The sequence below is a fragment of the Sus scrofa genome, chromosome 18 (assembly GCF_054392235.1).
Source record: "Sus scrofa isolate SSC_HxYL_T2T_F1_AM1 chromosome 18, Sscrofa_HxYL_maternal_Yorkshire_Landrace_v2.0, whole genome shotgun sequence".
Classification (NCBI taxonomy): Eukaryota; Metazoa; Chordata; class Mammalia; order Artiodactyla; family Suidae; genus Sus; species Sus scrofa.
This window is the reverse complement of record NC_139400.1, coordinates 62,354,088-62,380,267: the sequence shown is the minus strand read 5'-3', so window position 1 is coordinate 62,380,267 and position 26,180 is coordinate 62,354,088. Positions and strand designations below refer to the sequence as shown.

At 41.8% G+C, this 26,180-nt stretch overlaps 2 long non-coding RNA genes across 17 annotated transcripts in view; one reads left to right on the top strand and one right to left on the bottom strand.

Annotated features, from left to right (window-relative positions):
- Positions 1 to 13,668, bottom strand: part of LOC146395099 (uncharacterized) — a 187,600-nt gene extending 173,932 nt beyond the window's left edge. Inside the window, exon 1 of the long non-coding RNA XR_014833320.1 lies at positions 12,617 to 13,668. This is a non-coding gene — a long non-coding RNA (uncharacterized LOC146395099). The remainder of the gene's footprint in view (positions 1 to 12,616) is intronic.
- Positions 13,669 to 13,760: 92 nt separating this feature from the next.
- The window catches only part of LOC110257602 (uncharacterized), a 276,977-nt gene continuing 264,557 nt past the window's right edge, over positions 13,761 to 26,180 (top strand). For all 16 annotated transcript variants that reach the window (XR_014833312.1, XR_014833306.1, XR_014833299.1 and 13 more), the window contains exons 1-2: positions 13,761 to 13,865; positions 20,908 to 21,043. This is a non-coding gene — a long non-coding RNA (uncharacterized LOC110257602). The remainder of the gene's footprint in view (positions 13,866 to 20,907; positions 21,044 to 26,180) is intronic.

Here is a 26,180-nt window from a genome sequence, read left to right as displayed (position 1 = left end):
GCTTGGAATAGTGATATTTTAAGACGACCGCAAATGTTACGCCAGTGACATTTTCAGGTGGAATCACAACAGCATTAATTCGTGTTATTGAAGTGTTCCCTGACTTTAGCCTGTGTATCAATAACAAAGACACCGTATTTTTTCATTAGCTCTCCTGGGCCACTGGTCCTGAATGGCTCAACACGATACCTCAAAACACCTCTGCCTCAAATCAAAGGACCCCACGAGGAACGTCTTGCTGCACTGGTGGTCAAGAAGCAAACGTGTCCTTACTCCGTTAAGCAATGATGTTCGTATCCAGTTCCAAAATGGTGCCCATGAGCTTTACCTTAACTACATTAATCAGCTGAAGTTCACACATTTTCAGAAAGGACGAGTGAAATACCAGAGGTCAGTGAAGCTTTTCAAACCACAGGCGGAGTGTACGGGAGCAAAGGGGAAAGGGGCCTCCAGGGTGTGACGCTGGGAAAGGGGAGCGTGTGATAGGGACTGGTCCTCTCTGCACCACTTCGGGCCTTGCTGTTTGGAAATACAGCTTCATCTCGCTGGGTTGTCTGCTCGGCCCTGCTGTGGAACAGGAGCAAGGCGGAGGGAAACGAGAATGTGAACACGGGAGCAGAGGAGGAGGAGCGCAGCCCCAGGCTCGCCATGCGGGTTTATCTGCCAGACCTCAGAGAGAAAGGGCACAAGAGGCATGTGCAGGAATGACCCTTCGGAACCCCCCTTAACTCTCTTTTTTCCTCTTTTTTAGGGCTGCACCCATGGCACATGGAGGTTCCCAGTCTAGGGGTCGAATCAGATCTGCAGCTGCCGGCCTACCCCACAGCCACAGCAACACCGGATCTGCGCTGAATCCAGACCTACGCCGAGCTCACAACAAGGCTGGACTCTTAACTCACTGAGTGAGGCCAAGGATCGAACCTGCCTCCTCATGGGTACTAGTGGGGGTTGTAACCTGCTGAGCCACAACAGGAATGCCCCTCTCTGGAATCTTTTAATCCATTTCCACTGAGTGGATGAACTAGTCCTCTATTTTCAAGTAGATGAATGGTGGCTTGGGGTCCAAGCAGAGCCTCCCAATCTCCTAGGGGCTGCAGGAAGTGAGAGGGCCGTGACACGATGTGGTTTTTCCCAGGACCTGTCTTCAGAGGCCTGATCCCTAGTCCTCTCCCTTTGACTCCTCTGGGTACTCAGTGCCTCTCAGGGCTCGCCCCGCTGGATGGTATTCGCCCCACCAGATTTGGACAGCCTCTCATCTTACTAACTCCCCCACTTCCCTTTCTCTCAGAATGTGCCTGTTCTCTCTCAGTTCATCAAGCTCCTGCATTCTGCTTGACTGTGATCAAGCAGTACTGCCATACCTTTAAATGCGATACAGCAATCTCTGATCAAATGCCAAGCTGTTCTTAAGCCAGACTTTACTAACTCAGGTTTAAAAAAAAAAAAAGTCACCCAAGGAGAAAACATGATGGATAGAGATTTAAAGCTTTGGGGATGTAGCGTTGGGTACGTCTTTAAACACCTCAAAAGCTTTAACAGACTGTCTCCCTTTGTGTGGGGTCAGCGAAAGCTGCTCCAAGTGAAGGGGATCCCCTTCCCCAACTGATGCTTCCCAGGGCAGCTGCAGACCTGGTCTTCGAGCCCACCCATTCCATCTTGTTTAGGACCTGCAGTCAGGATGCTCACTTGCAGATCTTCAGCTTTGGTTTTGTTCTTTGGTTTTACTGCCCACTGCAGACATGTCATTTCATTTACTTCATCCTTGGTCCCAGGTACCCAGGCTTCGACCTAACCAGCCCCTTCCTCTGATAACCACAGTTTCTGAGCTCCGACTCATTTGAGAAGTAGGAGGTTATGCCTCACTCTTCAAATTATATCACATAGGCAGGGACTGATAGGTTTGGAGCAGGAAACAATATTTAGCACCTACGAGGTGCCAGATACTTTGCACGGGTCATCTCGGAATCCAGAAAACCAGACCATGAGGAAGTTATTACCCCTAATCTGAGCATGAAGACGCTGAGGCTTGATAGATGAAATAAGTTTCCAAATTTACACAAATAAAAGCCAGCAGAGCTGGAATTCAAACACAGATCTAATTACAAAATATTTGCCAGCTCTAAACACATTAACTGAAGCTTTCTCAGAAGCCACCAGCCTGCCTTCTTGCCTGGATTCATGTGTGAGGACCAGTATATGCCACAGTTACTAGATTAAGCCAATTCTTTTTTTTTTGCTTTTTTAGGTCTGAAACTGTGGCATATTCAGGTTTCTAGGCTTGGGGTCGAATCAGAGCTGCAGCTGCCGGCCTAAGCCACAGCCACAGCAATGCCGGACCTGAACTGCATTTGCGACCTACACCACAGTTCATGGCAACTTCGGATCCTTAACCCACTGAGCAGGCCAGGAATGGAACCCACATCTTCATGGATACGAGCCACAACAGGAACTCCCAGATTAAGCAAATTCTTTACTTGTTCAGGAAACACCTGGCATATTATAAAAGATCTGGAGAGCAAAAAAGTCTTCCTTTCTCTTAAAATTCTCTCAGTCTGAGCAAAGTTAACTAAGTACGTAACAAAAACATGGTGTGATGTAACAACAAGTGTCCATAAAAATGCTGAGGGGCTAGGACATCCCTAAGGAAAGGTTTCTTTTGGAAGTTAGATGGGATGTGTTCAAGAAATGTCTGAAAAAATAAATAAGAGCAGGAACCTTTTTTGAGCCAGACCCAATGCTTTAGTAAGGAATTCTCAAAGGAAATAAGATGGGCCAAGGGTTCCAATGGAAGGAACTCATGAGCAAAGGTACAGAGACAAGCATCTGGAATGTTCCAGAACCTGTGAATAATCTGGTGTAGCCAAGGTTCTACTACTCAGACATTTGTTCCTAAATACCCTGAAAGAGTAGAAAGTTAAAATGTTTATGCAAGATTAGGGTCAGGATGGAAATAACCTTACTGAAGTAAAATTTCTTTGTAGTTTTTTGCTTTATTTTAAAAATTAGTAAAAATTAGTATTTGGAATGCTAGTCCAAGCTTTACCTGTATTTGTTTACAAATCTTGTGTTACAATTGCTTACCCGGTGGGTTACTGCTTTCTTTAGGAATACCTGAAGTCCCAGGAAGATGTGCCGAGCGCAACCTGTGGTTTTATGCATGAAGTGGTTACTTCACAAACTCTGCTTGTGTCCTGGCTATCTCATAAAGTGCTACCCTGGAGTTCACGCCATTCTCTCAGTGGAGAAGCATGGGCTCAAACAAATATGTGTGATGAAATTGTGTCTAGAGGTGAGGCTGAAAATGGAAACTGGGCTTTGTTTACGAAGCATTCACATCAATAAGGTAATAGGATCAGATCCATATTTCTATAAATTTATCAAAATAATCTTTTCATGAAATACGTGTTTTAAGACACAATCTATTATGCAAAGCAGTTGGTTGTATCAAAAAGCAGGTTATTTGACCAACATTTTCCCTAATGATGACGACGTCATTTTCTCCTGCAGCCATTAATTTTTTCCTCACTAAGCTCCACTGCTTGCACACATGCAGCCCGTCTGACCCAGGGACATAGACGCACCCCTCGACCAGAGTCCTTAGGACACAGGTGTCTCGCCTAATGATGGGCAGGTGAAAGGATCGTCAGTTGCATTCTGGACACAGAGAAATGCTGAGTGGTTTGCAAAATAGTTTGCTTGGATCAAATTAATGTCTGTAATAGAAAGGAAGGAACTCAGAATCTGACTTTCAGCCTGCCAATTTGAGTGCAACAAGTTCTATGAAAAAATTCAGTTGTACCAAACTCATTAATATGCAATAAGTTTGGCTCAGATTTCTTTCTTTTTGAATTTTTTCCCCTTGGACTACTTGCGCTCCTGACATCAAGGCTGACCTTACCCCTAGGTCACTGGGAAGGCCCTCTGCCCCCTCTCCCACCTTCACTGATGCCTGAAATACTTTAAGTAGGAGACCAATCAATCAATTTTGCCTCCACAATATGAGTAACACCTAGACCTAAATTCATACAAAGAGATGAAAACTGAAATCAGACATTTCCTGAGGCAGCAAGTAGGGGTCGATAGAAGTAAGGGGAGCACACAGGGGAGCTCGAGGCCAGAAGGAATACCAGCTGTACCGAGTTCCAGAGAAAGCAAAAAAAGATGAGATTATGAATAGCAAAGCCAAATGTCACACATCCCAGTTTTACCCAAGGCCTATACTGATGAAACTCGACAAAACTGCTCTGTGACCACACGATGCAAAACGCGCTTCTCAGGCCGGTGGCCTGTGCTGTTAAAGCTTAAGGACACCGACGCGACAGTCAACCGTACACCTCCCAACAATTCCCACGGGACACTGTCACCCAGACTCCTCGCAGTCAACCGTACACCTCCCGACAATTCCCATGGGACACTGTCACCCAGACTCCTCGCAGCCAACCGTACACCTCCCGACAATTCCCACGGGACACTGTCACCCAGACTCCTCGCAGCCAACCGTACACCTCCCGACAATTCCCACGGGACACTGTCGCCCAGACTCCTCGCAGCCAACCGTACACCTCCCGACAATTCCCACGGGACACTGTCGCCCAGACTCCTCGCAGCCAACCGTACACCTCCCGACAATTCCCACGGGACACTGTCGCCCAGACTCCTCGCAGCCAACCGTACACCTCCCGACAATTCCCACGGGACACTGTCGCCCAGACTCCTCGCAGCCAACCGTACACCTCCCGACAATTCCCACGGGACACTGTCGCCCAGACTCCTCGCAGCCAACCGTACACCTCCCGACAATTCCCACGGGACACTGTCACCCAGACTCCTCGCAGTCAACCGTGCACCTCCCGACAATTCCCACGGGACACTGTCACCCAGACTCCTCGCAATCAACTTGAAACCATCTCAGGCAAGTCAGTGTCAATGCCTGAAAAACACCAAGTTTAATTCCAAACAATGAAAATCCCATAAACGACAAAGATTAACAATGTCATCAAAACTCAAATTAAAATCATCTTTCAGAACGCAAGTGAATATGAGGAGGCTATATGTCCACAGGTCTCGTACCTAAGTCATCTTTCAGGTTCTAAGTACACTCAAATGGCCATAGAGAAAGGCTGTGGGGTTATTATGTCTGGGCAAATAAACGTAAAGAGTTGGTTCGATGATTCTTGTGAAGAGCAAGTGATTTGGATGCAGGATGATAAAATAATTGTAAGTGAAATCGGTGAGGAATCAAGCACTTTGTCCAAGATATTTCATATCTTGAGGGAAGAATAAGCTTAAATTTCGCAAAACTAAGTTTTCTCTGCCTACCATGTTCATTTGTGTTCTAAAAGTCGTGACTGACTCTAGGAAAGAAACACTGCCTAAACCTAATAAGGATTGTTTTGAGAATTTAGAGCAATGAATGATAAGGCCAATGGTATATCTGAAAACATCACCGGTTTGCACTGCCTTGCCTTTCAACTTTTGAGTGCTATTGGTAAAATGCACGCGAGTGGAGGACACGTATACCACCTGTATCGGTTTGTGACAGGCTGGCAACTGAGTTCTGGACTTTGCCTCAGCAATACCCAAACTGGGCATCCCAGCACCTATTTATATTATTGAGGCGGAGTCTCTGAAATCTGGTTTCAGACGATAAACAGCCCATGTTGTTATCGCTTCATTCCCATCATCCCTTCTGGAACATTCTAGGAAGGACGAGAGCTGGTTTCCTTTTAGCTCCCATGCTTCAGTGCTCAAGCTGCACTTTTGTTCTATCAAGCACGGGTAAACTGAGAGGAAGAATAAAGCACTACACAGAGCCTCTCAACTAGAGTTGGGCCTCCTTAGCTGCAGGTTCTGCATCCTGGAACTCGAGTGACCAAAGATGGAAAATGTTCAAAACAAAGAAAGTTCCAAAAAGCAAAACCTGAATTTGCTGCAAACTGGCAATGATTTGCATAACATTTACACTGTATTTACATCTATTTACATAGCATTTATATTGTATTAGGTATTACAAGTTATCTAGAGATGATTTAAAGTATACGAGAGGACGTGCGTAGGTTTGTGCAAATGCTATGCCATTTTTATACAAGGGACTTAAACATCCACAGATTCTGGTGTCCACAGAGGTCCTGGAACCAACCCTCTAAGATACTGAGTGACGATGGTACGATTAGTTACAAAATGAATACAGTAGTAGAGCAGGAAAAGGAAAATCTCTCATCTCCTTGCTCTCTTTTGTGACAGTGAAAATAGATGAAATTCTAGACAGAGTCTTTGTAAAATCACTTCATGAACTCCTATACTAGCATTCAGCTTATTTTGTCAAAATATTCTATGTGATATAGACCTTATTCCTCACTTTTCTGACTTAAAAAATGAAGTTAAAATATTAGGAAACACTGAATGTGTATGTTTTGTGGTGTTTCAAGGCTAGAATCACAAACACAAAATAGCCACAGAGAACGAAGAGTTGAACCGAAGTGGATTTTTGTTGTATGTTTACCACTTAAAACCGCTTCCCCATATTTTTAATGGAAATGTCCTAAAATGGGTTAAAGTTATTCTAAGCATAATTCTACCTATTTTTTAATGACTCAAAAATATTTGCTTGGTATCCTGTAGAATAGTCTTTAGTGTTACTGAGGTATAAATAGCTACTTACCCTTCAACTCAATAACCCCATTTTTGTGTGTGTCTGTTTTTTTACAGTTTTCCTGTGTTATCAAAGCCAAACAGGTGATGACCTGACTACATTTATGTCTTCCGACTTAACCCTCCTAAAATATACAAAATCTAATCTGCATGAGCTGAAGAACTTGCTGGAAGTGGATTTAAAGTAGGACCTACATGGATGCTAAGCGGGGCGGGGGGGGGGGAATGGTGCTGAATTCTGTTTAATCTCAGATCTATCTACGGTCATATTTCAAAGATCTAAACTGTTTAATAAGTGATCTGTGTATAAGTGAGATAATAGAAGACATTTTAGCTATACTTTAGATAAACCATTCATACCTCACAAAAACAACATGTAATTTTGTTTACGTTTCAGGTGTAAGAGATATCCCATTTGATGTTATAACAATGACCTGCTGAGAAGGATTACCAAATGCAGAAATCTCATACCTTAAGTCTCTGACTTTCCTACAGAGGCCAACCTTGTCTAGGGATATTATAGTTCTTTCAGTCTTTCAGATCCCTGCAACAATAAAGGAAGTAACACTGTGTTGGAATTTGCTAATGCTGCTTATTTTCTTGGTGTTGCCATTTCATCGTGGTTACTGGGAGGGCTCAACAATGCATTTTTTAAAACGTGAAAAGTAATTTTTAGGTTTAGCGAAAGGGAATGACTAAATGTCTGATAGAATCTTCTGAGGTTAAGAAAATGGGATGATGCCCAGCTTCAAGCCACAAATTAGACAGAAGAACGAATGTGATACGCCATTTCTAAGAGGGTAGGACTCTGAAAACAGTCTACTTTCTATCCTGCTGTGATTATAAACAGGGAGTGCAACTAGCAAGGCATGCATCAGACTACTTGCACACACAAGCCCAAAGACTTAGAGCCTTACGTAACACTACCAGAACACCTGCATTGACATTTGTATAATTGGTTGAAAAGCCATCACTGGGAACAATTGTTTGAACAGAGGCTACTCAGTTTGAGACTTTTAAATAAAACATCATGGCTATTTTGTACTCTAATTCTTTAAACATCCAGGTACATACAAGGAAACTAAATTAAAACTGTTTTAGGAGAACGATGTCTTATTTACCAGATAACTACAGTGCTAGATATTTTAATCCCTATGAAACAATCTGGTTCCTCGAGAGAGACCACCTGTGTCAGAGCTGGGCCACTGACACAGGTGATCACGGCTGACATGCCACTGGCGTCCTCAGATTTCACTTTACTTAACGAATATTTATACGGCACTAACGATGAACAAAACATTACTCTAAGCACTTTATAAATAACAACTCATTTAATCCTCTTAACAAGCTTAGAACACGTGTAATATCAGCATCTTCGTATTACAGGTGAGTCACCTGAGGTGCATGGCAAGTAATCTGCCCCAAACGGGTTCTGAAGTCAGCACTCTGGCTGCAGACACTATGCACTTACTCACTACCGTACGTCACCTCATTAATTTACATTCCCAGGGCACCTGCGACCATGTCACTGTTGCCAAACCAACCCACTGTGCCAGCACAGCTGGGTCATGGGAGGAGTTGGGACTCAATCACTTGTCATATTCGCACCAACCTCTTCACTCAACAGATAAGGCAGTTTCTGGCTGTGAGTCCAGTCTCATATTTTCATATATTTAAGTCAAAAATTGATTGGCAAAAGTTAAATCATGGCCAGATTATGAAAGGTCTTAGATACTGTAATTATTTTATAAGCAAAGGCATCCCCTCTTCCCTGAATCTGTGACTACATCTATACTTTAGAAAGACATCTGGTCATATTAAAAGAATGTAAATTAGGGATTATAGGAAAATCTTAAAAGAAATGATAAGGTCTAGAACCAGAACCATGCTGTAAAAGAGAAGTAAGAACAAAGAGAAAATATATTTTTGATAAGAAAATGGAAACAACCTTTTGGTCTTCGGAAGAGAAGGTTTTGCTGTTTTATTTAGTTTAGATAAAGAGGCCAAAGAAAGAAATCCAGGTAGCAAATCAGGATGCTGGATTGAATTTGAAGAAACAGGATTTTTTTTTTTTAATGAGCATGGGGATGTCTAATATTTACTTTTGTTTTGCTGTTTGACAAAGGAATAACAAACATGGTACAGCAATGATAATTCATAAATCAAAGTGAGTCAACAAAACCCAAGCTCCCTCTGCATATAAACTAGGGTTTGAGTCCGCTTCACCCTGCATCTCAAAGGACAAGATTTCCTCGGAATATTTGGGCTCCCTGAGTTTGGGGGCAGCAGGACTATGTGTGCTCTTGGCTCCAGCAAGGAGAAATGTATACTCTCCCTCAGCCTCCTGGAGCTCTCCAGCTAAGTTTGCCAAGCTGAGTACATACACATCAGCTAGAGAGAATGTAAACCTGATGCCAAACATGACCTTCTGATAAAACCTAAGTTTAAATAGCCAAACACTGGCTTTTCAGTCTCATGACAAACCATTAGGTCCTTCTACCAATCTTCAGGCAGTAGGTACAACACGGCTGGGGTACCAGGTGATCTCAAGCCAGATGGTGTGCAACAGAGGATACAGAGGTGAATAACACATGGCCCCCATCCCTGTGAAGCACATGGTCTGTTGAGGGGGCAGCTATTTCCCACAGAGTTAAAAAGCAGGTCAGTGGTGAAGATATGAGCTGAACCGTGCAGGACACCAGAGGGCTTCCTGACTCTTCGGAGAGTCCCTTGTTATTACCCTTTACCCTCCCAAGACTTCCCCTTCCATGTGGGGCAGCAAGAGATGAGGTTTCTAGCTCCTGAAATTCCAGACATTGGACCTCTACGGAGGATATTTTTGCAGAAAATTCTCCTATGTCAAGGCCAGCATTGTCCTAGAAGGAAAAGGGATTACAGTATGCTGGTAGCTGCATTAGAAATGTTATCTTATGTAATTCTCCTATCTGTAGGAAGCTGGTATCATTTCTGTTACCTAATAAATGAGGAAACTGGAGCGTAGGAGTCTCCACAACTCTTCAGAATTCAAACCTCTATCTGCCCAATTCCAAAGTTCTCACTTTTTCCACTATGTCAAACTCAATCCCCCAAGGGGGGATTATAACACATGTCCTCATTGTATAAAACAGTATGGGCCTAGTAACACTTGCCCTAAATAAATCTATGCAGGTGTGTATATCATTATACATAGACATACTTACATACATATAAAGCATCACTAGTCATAGGCAAATTTAAGTGAAACCACAAAGAGATATAACTACACAAACACAATGGCAAAGAAAGAAACCAACAAAGCCCTCCCAGATCTGACAATGCCAAGCACTGGTGAAGATGTGTGAGCAGCTGGAATGCTCACACCTTGTCGGGGGGATGCAGTCACCAGCAAGGTTCAGCCACGTTGGAAAAGTCCGGCAGTCTATTATAATATCACATATACACTTACACCATCTATCAACTCCTCTTCTAGGTATTTTATATAAGGTAAATAAAAACATTTGTCCACACAAAGACCTGTACGTGAATGTTTATAGTCGCTTCTTTCCCAATAACCAAAACTAACTCAAAAATCCATCTAGTAGTAAGTGAACAAACTGTGTTAGATCCATACAAAAAACACACGTATGTGTACATCTATAAAACAGAGCAATATTCAAAAGAAATACGGAACAAACTACTGACATGTAAAAACACGGAGGAATCTCAAAAGCATTATGCTAATTGCAATAAGGCAGACGCAAAAGGCATGTTTAATTCATTTATAGTTCTTTCTGGAAAACGCAAAACTATGGGGGCAAAAAATTAGACCAGTTGCTGTTAGGAGCTAGGGTAAGAGGAAGAAATAAAGGAGAACAAGAAAACATTTTTGGAGTTATAGAAATATTCTCTATCTTGATTTCAGTGGTGCCTACGTGACTTCATGTTTGTAAAAACTTGTGCTTGAACTATTCACTAAAAAGGATGGATTTTGCTTTATGTAATATACACCTTTAAAAAAATGTGTAGAACTATATAGATATAAAGGGTGAAGTTCTCTGTATCTAAATTAATCTCAACAATCCTTGTGTTAACACCATACTCCCCCTGCCCCCCACCATATGCACAAAGGTCTTTCTAGAAAAATGTATTTTATTTTATTTTATTTTTTATTTTTATTTTTTGCTTTTTAGGGCCATACTGACGGCACATGGAGGTTCCCAGGCTAGGGATCTAATCGGAGCTATAGCTGCCAGTCTACACCACAGCCACAGCAACCCCAGATCTGAGCTGCATCTGTGACATACACCATAGCTCAGGGAAACACCAGATCCTTAACCCACTGAGAGAGGCCAGGGATTGATCCCGCAACCTCATGGGTCCTAGTTGGATTCGTTTCTGCTGCGCCACGATAGGAACTCCGGAAAATGTATTTTAATACAACATCTCTGTAAGCCATTGCTATTTTGTCCTTTTTATAAATCCCACCCACAAGGTACCATCTTTTATGGAAGATTTTGTAATGAGCAAGGATACCAGAAAACAATAAGAGTAATTTGTTCCATCCACCATCCCCCTGCTACAGATGCAGACAAAGCCTGAGTGCGAAAGGATTTGAGCCTGTTACTAAGATTAATGGAAACCCAGATGGGGGACTCCTGAGGAACTAACAGCTTCATCTGAAATCCCGTGCAAAACAACTGTCTTGGAGTCATGTGAAATGCTATAAAAGTTAAAACTTATAACTAAGTCCTACTGCCCTCCGGCACCACTTGACAGTCTTGTGGGGTCTGAAAGCAGAGGCCTGAGAACAGAGATTTATGCCACAAATTAAGCTCCTAAAACCTCAGTGGAATATTTTGTTAGCCCCTTGGCCATGTGTAACTGCACTGCTCACTGTCACTGCAAGAGAACATTCTCAAAATGAGGTGCAGGACAGGGAGCATTTTAATTGAGGAAAAAAAAACTTTGTAAAAATAAAAATAAAAATTTAAGAGCTTATTTTGCAATTCCTTTAAACTCGCCTCATGTTCCAATGTCTAAACATGCTTGGGGCCATCATTTAAATTATTTTTCTCAACCAGTGGGGTGTACTTTTTAAATTACTGAAGATGTCCAAAGATAGCTGTGTTTTTAATCTGTGAAAAATGCGGGGCTTTTTCTGAGAATTTCTACTTGCCCTAATACTCATTTTCTAAGTCAGCTACGACCTTGGAGGGTAAGGGGTGTCAATGACATAAATAATGACACTGAGGAAACTTAAGAATGAAGAACAGAACAGAACCACAAGTTTTGTCCCGAATGGGTCTTCACAGAACCACATACGGTATTACAACCTATTGACTAGTTCGCGCATTTTCAATTCCCTGTAATGTTTTCCTCTGTGCTCCCAGTTGTTCAGCAAAGGTTACGTAAGCCAACCAGAGGAAACGTTGAGCCTGTGTGAAGAGGAAGATCAGGAACAGTGGATACACAGGTGGAGGCAGGGACATGACCATCCTCTATGTATTTTGGGCGCCTGTATCCACATGAACAGGGCCCTGTCTCTAATCCCAGGGGCAGGATTTCAAAATACAGGCTTTAGTGGAATATTTATCTAATTTCTCATCACCTAAAGCCAAATGCTAACCACAACAAATACTTGTTTCATTAAAAAATGTAATTGTAGCAGCTCAGCAGATGAATCACTCAGCTATATGCACACACATGCATGCCCCTTCTGGCTACCCATATGCAAAACAAACAAACAAAACAAAAGCTAAACAAAACAGAGAAAGCTGAATGAGTAAGGCAAGAAATTCCCACTATAATTGGTGCCTAACTCTCCACCCTTTTAAATACTATAGGCGAAATTAATATAGATGGTTATGCAAATGTCTTGTGAATGCAGACTGGGAAAGGCTAGTATTTCCTTTGGGGTATAAGGGGAGAGTTTCAGACGAGAATGGGAGAGGGATTTTTCTTTGTGCAATTTGTGTCTTGTACTTACCATAATGCTTACTTTTGCCCATCAGCTTCCTTAAACTTGAAGTGTACTCTCTTCTGTCCAAGCGTTTTCATTTCCTCTCCACCTTTTTTACATCCGCATCTCCTTGTGTAGATTGGTGGGTTATGACCAAGAAGCACCAAAAGCACGTTCCCAAGATACACCAGTAGCGTTTTCTAAAAGGATTTTTTTTTTTTTTTTTTTTTTTTTTTGTCTTTTTAGGGCAGCAGTGGCGGCATAAGGAGGTTCCCAGGGTAGTGGTGGAATGGGAGCTGTAGCTTCCAGGTTACACCACAGCAACTCCAGATCCAAGCCCATCTGCGACCTACACCACAGCTCACAGCAACGCTGGATCCTGAACCTACTGAGCGAGGCCAGGGATGGAACCTGGTTCTCAGGGATCCCAGTCAGATTCGTTTCCTCTGAGCCACGACAGTGACTCCTAAAAGGGCTTTTGATAAATTTAGGTACAGAAGCGGTGAAGCCACGGCTTAGGTTTCCCCATGGTCGGGATGGTCCTTTGGTCACTGCTGCTCAGCTGACAATATCTTACCACTGCCCGATTATTTCTGTGTCAAGAAGTGAACCTGGTGTCACCCAAGGGCTTCCAGAAGAGACAAGAAATGCAGAGAACATTCCGCCCACAGGTCCATGGACCTGAGCAGGACGTGGAGCAGCACCTGTTCTGGCGTGCCAAGCAGTCTGCCTTAGGTTTGGTTGATGCCAGCTTCAAAATCGCAGCAGTGCCCTCCAGCCGGGACCCAGGGATGTGCGCTGCGGACTCAGACCCATCAGGTCCCGTCACCTCGAGACTTCAGCCCGCAGCGGTCAAACACAGCAACTTTGCTGCCATGGTCCCCAACGGGGGGACGCCTGCTCGCTAGGCCAAGGGACTCGGCAACGCAGCCTGGCTGCGAGGCTTCGGCTCACAGGCCAGATATGCACCCCGGCAGCTCCGGCCCACCTGGAGCAAAGCAGGCCCTCCCTGGCTGAGGTCGCGGAGGAAGCCCAGCACGACGGGCTCATCCAGCCCGGCCACGCGCACGCGCGCGCACGCGCACACGCACTCCCACGTCCCGGCAGGCCCTGCGCGGCCGCCCGCCCCGCCTCTCACGATGTTGGGTCCCAGCTTCCCGTCGAGCCTCGCGCGCCGCCCCGGGCCTGCCCGTGTGGTCAGGTGGCCCGCGGGCATCCTCAGCTCCTGCAGGCGCGGTCCAGGCCGCACCAGTGCTTCTGCAGCTGCCGCATAAAGGTGGGTGCCCTTCTCCCCTCTTACAGCTCTGCGTCTCTGCTTTGCCTCTTCGTATGGTTTCCACAGTTTTTTTTTTTGGGGGGGGGTAGATTTCCTTGATTTAAACAGTCCAGTGAGTGTAACACTGTTTCAGGGTGAGTCAGATAGTCTGTGATGGAACTAGAGCGAGAATAAGAAATTACTTTTTCTCCACCACCGCACGAGGGAGAAACAGGCCCCCTTGTCCAGGACTGAATACAGTGCCACTGCACTCGGACAAATCCCATCCCATCACCCCGGGTCGAGGGAGCAGCCCAGACTGTAAGTGAGGGAAGGCTCAATAGTGTAGTTTCTTCTCAGTCTTTAAATGTTATTTATAAATGCTTTACCTGGGAAAATGAATGCAAAACAAGTCTGAAAATCCTTTCTCAACTGTGTCCAGCCCCTGTGGAATACCCATGCCATCCATAACAATCCTAATAATTTGACTCTTTTTCTCTTTTGCTTCAATAATTGCTAACGCACAATGATGACACAAAGAATGTAGTTTACTGGGGTTAAAATAACCAAAAATTTAAAGGTTTTTCTTTTCAGGTTTTCTCCCAGAAGTTTGTCTCTCTAGAAGTGGCAATAATTACAGTGTATTTTATGAGACAGTGTGTCTTCACTTTGAAAGGGATTAGACATCCAAGGTGTTAAATTTCTGATTCAGGGTGGGCTCTTTTTATACAATTTCTGATATGTCCTTTCTGTTTTTTCTGCTTGCATGCCAAATGCTGATTGAGGTGATGGTGACAGGGTTGAGGGTCAGACTCGGAGGAGCCTGAGGGAAGAATAATTTTTTTTTTTTGGTCAAGAAGAGACAAAATCATAGTTGGGCAGAAAAAAATACCCCACACTGTATGAAGAGCAAGGCAAACTGCAGTGATAGTTGAGGGTTAAGGCAGTAGGAGAAGTACCTGGGAATCATGTCTATTTTTAGTGCAGCACCTGGCCTGTTTTGAAGGCATGTTTAAGAACATTAAGGAGTGATGTTGAACTGAAGACTAAAGTGAGAGTGCATCAGGCTGTGTTTAGACTTGACATCTGTATTGCTGATGTGTAAATCTCTAAATCCCTTCCTTATAATGTTCATCCTTTTTTTTCCTAGTCCCGCCTTCTGATATGCCACAGAATAAATCTATTCTATTAATGTGTGACTATGCCAGATATTAAGATCTGCTAGCATCTCTTCTTTAGTATCTTCAGTAAAAACCAGGCCCATCAGCCATTTCCATTACAAAATAATGTGTAGGACTTGTTTGCATTCCGGTGGGCCCTTTTCAGTTTCTCAAAGATTTCGTAAAAACACAGCCCACAATTTCACAAAGGACTTTAGATAAGATTTAGAAACCCTGAGTTCCAAACAGAACAGGAGTTCTGTTACCTGGGCTGTGAATTTATATTACTATTTTGAAAATCTGCAGTTATAGTCACCTCACAACTGAACTGTATTCTGAGCTGAGATCCCCTTGAGGGAGAAGTGTGTGGGCCATAAGATTGCTCAAACTGATCAAGCAGGTCTCAGTTGGAAATTGGTGGAGAAAGGTGAATTACCACCTAAGATGTAGAATGGGACATGACAATGCACTTCTCAGAAGGGCTATTTGGATAGTTTCTGAGCAGTGTTCATAGCCTCAGCTGAGCTCGCTGGGACTCATACACGTTCTCAGTTACTCTGGAGGAGTACACCTTAAAAACGGGACGCAGCAGGGGACTATGCAGGAAGCCCCCTCAGAAAGCCTTTGGTTTGTCTCAAGCTCTTGAGCTCCCTGACTCCTCTGACCAGTTCTGACGCCTGTGTGTTCCCAATTTCCTTCGACTTTATGGTTCCTCAGGGCTTCAACTTGAGATGACGGTGTTTTCCCTTCATCTCTGTAGCCCAGTGACCTGGCTGTTTGCTCTTCTATTCGGCCTTACAAATGCACCACCCTTTATTCTTCTATCTAACCCCCCCCCCCCCCCCGCGCACTTGTTGTAGTACTTTGCCCCATGTTGCTGATTTCGTCTTCTCTTAGATAGAGCTCTGCCTCCTTTATCACTATGTGGCATTCACCTCAGGGGCCTGTATGACCTCATTGAGCCTAAATTAACATTTTGGGTTTTGACCTGAGTCACTCCACATGTGGCATTTGATGAATAGAGTCAGTTTTACGTAGCTGAAATGCATATCGTGGCCATCACTGAGGTTTAGTGGGGTGAGTCTCAGTGATCTATTATGGCAAATGGAAAAGGAGATGAGCTCTGTCGTCAAGAAAAGAGATGTAATATGCAAAGTGGATTGGCATTAAAGTACATTGATGTATTAAACAATATGTTAAGAGGATACTGACAAACAAGAGGAGGGAAAAAATAAACGATATTGCTGAGAGGTGCCACACAGACTGCTCAGTGGGAGAGAGAAGATACAGCTGTGGCTTTCCTGATACAAAGTATAACTCAAGTATTCAGGTTATAGTGTCAGAAACATTATTTATCACCTTTGAATGCCCCCTTGGATTCCAGAAAAACGCTTTTTGATTTGAAATTAGTCTTATGTTGGCAATGTTCTGAATGCTGAGCAGTTGATATATTCTTGAGTACCCAGAGGAATGTCTTGTGACTGAAAAGCCAGAAGGATCCACAAGTGAGTTGTAGATTCTGGCCTTGAATCTAGTCAACAAAATGGGATAGAAGTGCCAGCATTCATCAGACTCTTCCAGGCATTCTGCAGCCACTATTTCACTGAGTCTTCTTCAAATCCAATTGAAGGAGCATTTGGTAGCCCTATTTTTCAGATGAGGAATTACAAACTCAGAGAGGTTTGCAACTGTGTGATAGTAAGTAGTTAGTAATTCAGGGAGTTGGAGCGGAAACTCTCGGATCCACTGTGGCATACATCCATGGCTGGTGATTAGGAAATGAAAAGACTCAGGAAACAAATGCTCATCTCATTCCAGTTCTAAGTAGAAAGCAGAAAGGTCATTGAGAACATGTGGCTTCTGGGAAGAAGACTTTCTGTGAACTCAGATTTCAAAAGAAAATGTTTAACCGCAAAGGAAGGCTAAAGAGTTCTGTGTAACCCTAACTATGGTACCAGGAAAAGCTCAGAATAAACTCACATTGATATAACCATTAAACACAACCAAGTAAATAGATAAGATTTTTACCCATATGATTAATATAAGAAAATGGGCAAAGCATAGATAGCCCTGCTGTTCAGGAATGTATAACATCACGCAATTTAAAGAACAGATAATGGGATTTAACCCCTGTTTGTCTTTCTTAAAATGTTTTCACTGAGGTAAACAGCCTTCACATAGCAAGTGTTACTGCGCATTACACAGCAAGCATTGTTCAGAGGCTGGCCATTGCTAGCCATGGTAGGAAAGAGTAACATCAAATAGCACTAAGAAAAGTCTTGATAGGTTTTGCAGTCAGGTGTGAACAAAACATGCATATGTGATTATGCAATCATTCTCAGTATGAGTGAACATGGAGAAATGAGAGTGGTGCCCTCAGACCAGACGGGCCAAATGAGGTGCTTAAGAAGTGGAGCCCCTGCAGCACTTAGGAGACGGAGGTGGAAACAGGGTTGGAACTGTGTCCTTTTCTTCATAATTCTCAAACACTGAGCACACTGCCTGTCACCTAGTGGCATTTAATAAGTGTCTCTCTCTCTTTTTTTTTTTTTTTGTCCTAAATGGGAATAATTTCCCAATTCAAAACCATGTGAAACAAGTATAATAGAATATAGTTGGTAAAGTTTATAGAGTGCTTCCTGCTTATCAGAGAGATATATTGTAAAGGTATCAAGGTAAATCCCAAGTGTTAATATTATTATACAAGAGTATATTTTCAATCCAGCCAGTATTTCCCATGGTTGTAATTTTTCAGATGCTGTGTGAGGCACTGATAAGTAGAGGGAATGAAGCACTCTTTGTTCCCACGTTTCTCACTGTCTTGAACTAATAACAACCAGACTGTGACTTAAGAGAGATCTTGATCATGAGAAAAACGTGTTCATGAAGAGGCAGGACAGGTGTCCTAGACAGTAGATCTCCTGCTCATTGATGAACGTGTGGATTATTATATATAAGGAGAGACAAATGGATTTCAGATGTCAGTCTGTTAAAACATCGGGACCCTAGTTCTTAGAGCTGCTCATATTGGATGAGACAAGGTAGAGAAAAGCAAAGGAAGGTTAAGGGTGGGTGTTGATTCTGCGCCCTGAGCTGTTCTAAGAGTTTATATGCGCCATCTCACTTAAGGCTCATAAGAACTCTGTGAGGTAGGTACATTGTCTTCATTCTACAAATGAAGAAAGAGAGAGAAAAATGAAGTACTTTTCCCAAAGTCACAAATACAGTAAGTTATGGAACCTCAGTATGAACTTAGGTAATTTAACAACAGACCCCACAGTCTTTTCACACTAAACCAGAATATAGTTATGTGCTAAAATAGGAAGGCTAAAGAAAAAAATTGGTGAGCTGGTGACTGTCTCTCTTTTCTTTCTTTCTTTCTTTTTTTTTTTTTTTTTTGCATTTATTTATTTTTAAATTTTTTTTCCCCCGCTGTATAACATGGGGATCAAGTTATTCTTAAATGTGTACATTTTTTTTCCCCACCCTTTGTTCTGATGCAATATGAGTATCTAGACATAGTTCTCAATGCTACTCAGCAGGATCCCTTGTAAATCTATTCTGAGTTGTGTCTGATAACCCCAAGCTCCCGATCCCTTGTCTCTCTTTTCTTTAACCATTTTTCCTCTCTTCTCAGCACCTAGAGCTCTGGTCAGAGCTTCGGGCCAAAGGGACACAGTCTGATGTTATCAACACTAAAGTGTTAAGGGGCTCCTGTTAGATCTTCTCCCAGTACTTATATTTTAAGATGAGGATATCAAGGAGAGGGCAATGTATAAGGCACCAAAGAGTGTTTAGTAATAAATTTCAAGAAGTCAGAGAGGATTTTGTGGTGTGTGGAGGGTGCGACTCACTCCCCAGTAACACTGTCAGTTTTCCTACCTGAGAACGGTTGATGGAGTGAGGACTATACCGGGGAGGGGGATATTCAGGAGACCCTTCTTTAAAAGGTCATGAAAGGAGCAATAGATTTGAAGAGCGGGAGGGCCGGAAGACACTGTAGCCACAGGAAGGTCAAGAACAAAGGCAACAGAGAGGAGGGTTTCTTAGACCCAAATGTATCTCCAGTGAGCCCCAACAATTCTGGAGTCAGTGAATACATTCTGAGATATATTTTCTGAAAGTGCAATGGGTGAATTCCTAGTTCTGTCCACTATCTTACCTTTTAAAATTGCCCTCTATACACAAAGAGCAAATTGAGGTTAACACAATGGTCATGTATATATATAGTTTTTCAGTATTTTGCTCCGGAAACATACTGTTCTATTTTTTGCTTTTGAAACATGTTTTCTGTAGAAGACCTACACTGGACTCTATCCAAGGGGACTTCATCATTAAAATCCCCAATTTCTATCATACAGTTTAGTTTATGACAAAAAATTATTTTACATTAATATGACCTGTGGCATTTTAATGTTCTTTATTTCTGGAATGTCGTAGCCTCAGAATATAATTACAGTGTACACTTAATTTGAGAAATAGAATAGTCTATGTTAACCGCGTACGTATACGTAAGTTGCGGTGATTCTCCAACTCCTTTATCCCAATTTCCCTCTTAGAAAAGGGTTAGGCCGTCTTGTGACTCATTATTTCTCCCCATTTTTCAATTCTCTAACTTTCTGGAGGCTCCTCTCTTCTTGTGGTCAGGCAGAGAAGCATTCACCCAGAAAGTGAACTCAAAAGACTCTCCCATGAGTTTTTGGTTCCCTGTTTTGTTTTGTTTTTCCCATGTACTTTGAATTGAAAATAAGGCGAGAATGAATAAGACAAGCAATAGATGAAACTGAATTTTTCTGTGTTGTTTGTCTAGAACATGATAGGTCAGAATATTATTAAGTAAAACGATAGTTTTTTAGTTTTCTAGAATTGTTCTTAAAGTGTACATCTGCGTATCATTCCAAATGTGTGCGGTAGTTTGGAAGAGAAATTAAGAATGCTTTTACATTTAACCAAAAGGTAATTAATACCAATATATCAGTGTTTACTCTCAATGAAGTAAAGCCTTGATGAGGAGTAGAGGGGTTGTCCCCTCCAATATTTGCATGGATAAAAACATGAAGTGTCTATTTTTCTAGGTCAGAACTGGTTGGATATTCTAAATTTCACATAGTCTAATCCATAGACAAAGATTAACTGGTTAATTCCTTTAGCATTCAAGGCATGGATATAGGTGGTCAGTCTTTTTATTCCTGGAAGAAAATGTGACAATTTATTAAATAATAACATTCCATAAAAATAATTTGAGAAAATAGAGATAGATTTCACATATAAAAGTAGTTGAGAAAGCCTTAAATGAAACCTGTGAAAGAGTAGATGATACAATAAAAGAATAATCCACCATTATCAAATAAAATATATCCTGTAATATTGATGTTTAAATACGAGAACCTGTCAATATAATACTACCTGCATGAAAATTTACATATGCATTTTTTAAAAAGATTGATTTCAGGTAATTATAAAAGCACTATCTTTTATAAACTAATAGTCAAAATTGTTTATAGTAGACAGATACTAGATTCAAGGTATTCAACATGGAGAGAAATACAACTATGAGAAATACTTGGGAGGAGTTCCCCTGTGGTGCAGCAGAAATGAATCCAGCTAGTATCCATGAGGATGCCAGTTCAGTCCCTGGCCTCGCTCAGTGGGTGAAGGATCCAGTGTTGTCGTGAACTGTGGTGTAGGTCACAGATGTGGCTCGGATATGGCTTTGCTGTAGCTGTGGTATAGGTTGGCAGTTGCAGCTCCAATTCAGCCCCTAGCATGGGAACCTCCATATGCCATGGGTGTGGCCCTAAAAAGGAAAAAAAAAAAAAAAAAGGGAAAGAAGTACTTAGGAATAGATGTTGGTCTCTGTCAAGATAGCAAACAAATATAACCCTCTGATTCCCTTCCTATAGGTGCTGCAATTAATATTGATGCCAAAACATGAGTCTTAATGCTATATCCTGAGATACCCCTAAAAAAGAGAAGATGGAGTTGAGTGAAGAGTGATGTAGCTCCCAGAAGGAAGAAGGTCTAAAAGCCAAGGACGAGGTAAGACCTTTTTAGTGAAGGGGTGTGTGTGTGTGTGTGTGTGTGTGTAAACTCCCTTCCCACACCCATCGCTGGACAAAGAAAGGTTCCCTATCATTTTAGTCTCCCATTCTACTGTGAGACAGAAAACGGGCCTCACTTCCCAAGGGCCATCCAAGGATTGTTCCGACACTGTCCATGAATGGATTACAACAAGGTCCGGTCAGCTCATGAGTATTTTTTCCTTTATTCCCCACCGCCCATCCACCCCAAAGTCTAAGTGATTACAAGCAAGGTGGGAGCTTTGGGGAGGAAGCGGTTTCTGAACGGGACATAGGAATTTTCTGTGGGGCAGGACCATCTTTTGAGGGTCTGGCCAATAAAGAACAATGGACCCAAGTTGTCGTGACAGGGGCTTTTTTTCCACGAGCCTTGACACACACTTCATTCCTCCCAGCTTGTTGGAAGGGGCACCATTAGGGTCTGGTCTTCAGTGTACACTGCCAGGTAAATAAATATGTGACCCTCGGGAATAATAACAAAATCTCTGATTAATACAGCTCCTGGGAGAGACAAAAAACTAAAAAACTTATCCCCATGAAGAATTATCTAGAAAGAATACCCTTTTAATAAGTTTCTTAAAGAGATAAGTACAATAAGTTTCTTAGGTAAAAAATGAAAGTGATTTTTTTTAAAAAAAAAATCACATTAGATTTCTTAAAGAGTTAATAAAGGATATTGATAAAAAAGAAATAGAAGTAAATAATTATCAGGAACCAATTGGAAAAATTAAATAAGAAATGGCGTAGTAGATTGAAAACAATAAAAGGTATTGAATAGTAGAATGGCTGTAGCCACAGAATGAGTAAGTTTCTGTAAAACCAGATGAATAAATTATGATAGGAGCCAACGAGAAAGATGGAAATTTAAAATAAAATTTAAGAGGCATGAAGGATAAGGATAGAATTGTCAGCCTTCATATAACAGGATTTTTAAAATGGGATGAAATTAAGTGGAAGGAAGGAAATAATTGTCAAACTAATCATAGAGATTTTACTATAATTTAAGAAAAATGAAATGCCTCAGGCAAATTGACTTAGAGACTGAAAGAGTATTGCTAGTGGTAGGGAAAAACTGTCCAGATCCATTAAAATGAAACTTAGTAACATCAAAAACAAAGATCAGAAATACAGAAACGCAAGCAAAGCTGTCGAAGAGAACAATAATGTAATATATCTTTAACCATGTAATATGAATGTAGAAAAATTTATATTCAGTGGAGGTTCCCTGTTGTTTTTGAACACACGTGCAGCCCTTCCAGCTGTATGCACAGACATCATGTGTGGTATGAGATCGACATCATAAGACTGTTTTCTCACCTTAAAGAAAGAAAATTAGATGTCAGTAATGAAATGCTAGCTTAAAAATTAAAAATTATACTCTTTAAAAACATTTTTGTGGAAGAAACCGTTAAAAGTGACACAGTTCTTTTTCAAATGAGAAAGAAAACATGTCAAAATTTCCTCCATACAGCTAAAGAAGCACATAGTGGGAAGTTGGAAGTATTACATACTCTTACCAAAAATGCAGAAATAAGGAAAATAAATATGCAAAGCTTTCACTTCAGTAGGAGGAAGTGTTTCAGAATAAGCCCCAAAACATCAGAAACAATATTAAAGATAATAGGAATTAAGGACGTAGAGAATAAAAATAGGGAAAATTAGCTTAGGAAATAGCTGGAGTTTTTTCACGATAAGATGGAAAAGTCTGGCATTGAGGAGAAAAGGTAGAAGGTAAAATATAAAAACAAGAATTAAAAAAAGAAAATGGGAGTTCCCGTCGTGGCTCAGTGGTTAACGAATCCAGCTAGGAACCATGAGGTTGCGGGTTCCATCCCTGGCCTTGCCCTGTGGGTTAAGGATTCGGCGTTGCCGTGAGCTCTGGTGTAGGCCAGCAGCTACAGCTCCAATTAGACCCCTAGCCTGGGAACCTCCATATGCTGAGGGAGCAGCCCTAGAAAAGGCAAAAAGAAAAAAAAAAAAAAGAATATGACTATATATGTAGTAGTTTTAAAGTAAAAATTTTATGAATAATTATATGAAAATACATTTCAGATTCTTGTTAAAATATATATTTTTCTCTATCATAATATTGCCAACATGGCACAAGAAAAAAGAGAAAAGCCATTAAATAAATAGAAATACTATTTAACACCTTTGGTTCCTAAAGCAGAAGCTCCGAAATTATTTTATATATGTTCTTTCAAATTTCCATTGATTATTAATATTTTACTTCATACAAGTGGTTTTAAAAATACATAGATAGGAGTTCCCATTGTAGCTCAGTGGGAATGAATCTGACTAGTATCCATGAGGACGCAGGTTTGATCCCTGACCTCGTTCCATAGATAAGGATCTGGCATTGCTGTGAGCTGTGGTGTAGGTCGCAGATGTGACTCGGATCTGGCTGGCGTTGCTATGGCTGTGGTGTAGGCCAGTGGCTACAGCTCGGATTAGACTCCTAGTCTGGGAACCTCCATATGTCGTACATGTGGCCCTAAAAAAAAAAAAAAGACAAAGAAAGAAAAATAAAAATACATAGAATTTCTCGACTTATTTTACATGGCTAGTGTTACTTTGATACCAACAATAGATAAAGTTAATATAAGGAGTCAAAATGTAGGCTCCATTTTACTTATTAAAATGCATGCAAAATCTTACGTAAATGTTAGCTTATTAAATCTGCATTCTACACAATGTAGTGTATATAATATACATCATACATATTATGCATGTATTTATAATTATACATAATCTTGCAGCATTCCACCTTGAGGCTTATTACAAGAAGACAAGTGTGTTTGGTCAAATACGTGACTAAATGCTCAGCCTGACTTACGGGGAGGTATGTGAGCTATTGCACCCAGTATAGGGGACAGTCTGGCAGTTCTAGGAGAAGCTAAATATGAAAAATGTTCATAACTCAGCACATGGTCCAGAGAAATGCTCGTTTGTATTTGCTTATGGTAGTGGGACACAGGAGGCAACCTAGATGTCACGCCCCAGGAAAATGGATGAGTGGATGAATGAAAAGTTTTTGATGTGAGTGCATATGCTATGGAATACGGCACAGCAGTTAGAAGCAGATGAGCAATTACTCTGAACATGAAACTCATGCATAACTTTAGAAAAACGTTATCGAATGAAAAAAGAGGAAAGAAAATCTATTCTATGTTATATTTAGGCAAGTTGAGAGTTCAGAGATCACACAACAACCATACACATTTTCCAGTAACCCTCTGTATCAGAAGATATGAAATGAGAGTAGGGCCAGTGACTTGAAGAGGAAAATGATAAATGGAAGCAAACTAAAGGGGGCCTTGCAGGGTCAATAATGATAATGTGCCATGAACTGAAAGTTTTACTGACTCAATCTTCTGCCCCTGAGTTCTGTATTTTAAAACATAAGTCGTCCGAGGAGCTTCGTCCAAGAGCATCTTTGTCTCTTTCTCTCTGTTCCATAAGATTTTGGTTGTTAAGTACAGGGATGAGCTTGAGCAGCTCGTAAAAGTTCCACAGGTGATTCTGACCAGCTGCATGAGGCTCGTGCTGGCACAGGACTCTGCACAAGTATTGGAGCCACCTGAGAGTAGGTACTAAAGTGCAGATTTACAGATTTCTAGAGTTTTTTCTAGCAACACTTTGTGGAACCCAGAAATCTGATTATTTAACAACAACCCCATGACATTCTGATACAGGCAGTATCAAAGTGGTGCTTTGTGCACTACAAGTCATCTCTTTTTAAGGAAGAATAATATCAATAAGAAAAGAGATTGCTTGTTATTGTCCTTATTTTAAATAGTATTTTGAATGCTCTAATAAATGCAATAATATTTGAACTGGGACTAGAATCATAATTGAATTGTGATGATCATTATACAACTACAGATGTGATAAAAAGTAAAATAAAATAAAAAGAAAGCAAGAAGCATGTAATATATCACTGTTTCACTATGACATACAGAGGAAATTTTACAGTGAGCTCAGCCTCTGGCTCTGTGCATGCTTTTTGTGCCCCAGGAAGCAGAGGGAGGGGAGCCGGGTAGGGACATGGCTGAGGTCAGCAATGAGTTGACAGAGTCAGCTAGTCTCATGTTGTAGAGTTAGTAAAGCTGGTTTAATGCAGTATTCAAAGGAATGTAAGTTGGTCTTTCTTCTAGAAGACTTCCTTATCTCAAACCTGGTGGGTCGATGGCATACGGAGCAAATGTCCCAAAGAGCAGACCTATAGCATGTGGTTCTGACTGATGCACGTCTCATTCAGTTCAGTCCTCAAGCAGCAGTGGGGTATGGTAAGCAGTACTCTAAAAAGCACGAATCAGATGCATGTAGGGTGCTTGTCAAAACAGTGGAGTCCCCAGTCCAGTCCTTCCACATCAGAATTGCTATGATTTGAAGCCAGGAATCTGTATTGACTCATGCCCTTGTGATGGATTAACTGACGCTACAGGGAGAGCAGCTAGCTTGTACTCAGTCCTGCTGTTCAGTGTAACGGGAAGACCCAATAGATGTAGATATTTGAAATCTATTTGGGGACATAGTAGTGTTTTCTCGTGTGTGCGGGGGGGGGGGGGGGGGAGCAGTGGTTCCCCAGAAAAGCTGAAGTGCAATGTCAGTATCCACAGAGCAAACTGAAGTTTTTGGGGGCCCTGTGGAGGGGAGGATATTTTGTGGAGGGCTTACCGGATGGAAGGTTTATGGTGGTGACGATGTGGGATTGTTAGTTTATTTTGCACATGTATTTGCTGTTTGCTTGTGTGTGGTGTTTGCTTCTCCACCTGGAGAAGAATGTTAGCAGATGAGTTTGTACCTGAGAGGGAAAAATGAGAGCTGTCTCGTGTGAGAAAATGTGGAACTTTGAGCCTAAAGCCCTGTCAGTTGGAGCACTCAGTGACAAAAGGTGATTCAGAACAGTGAGTCGAAGGGTGTCCCACTCTCCCATCAAGCTGAGCTCCATGGGGACTGGGCACTTTGGGGAGATCAGGAAGTAGCCCCTGGACACTCATCCTTTTGGGAGACATAGCAAGGTTGAGAAAAACAGTGTGTGTGTGAGTGGAGGCCTAGCAATCTGCTGCCTCATGTGTCAGTGAGGCCCGTAT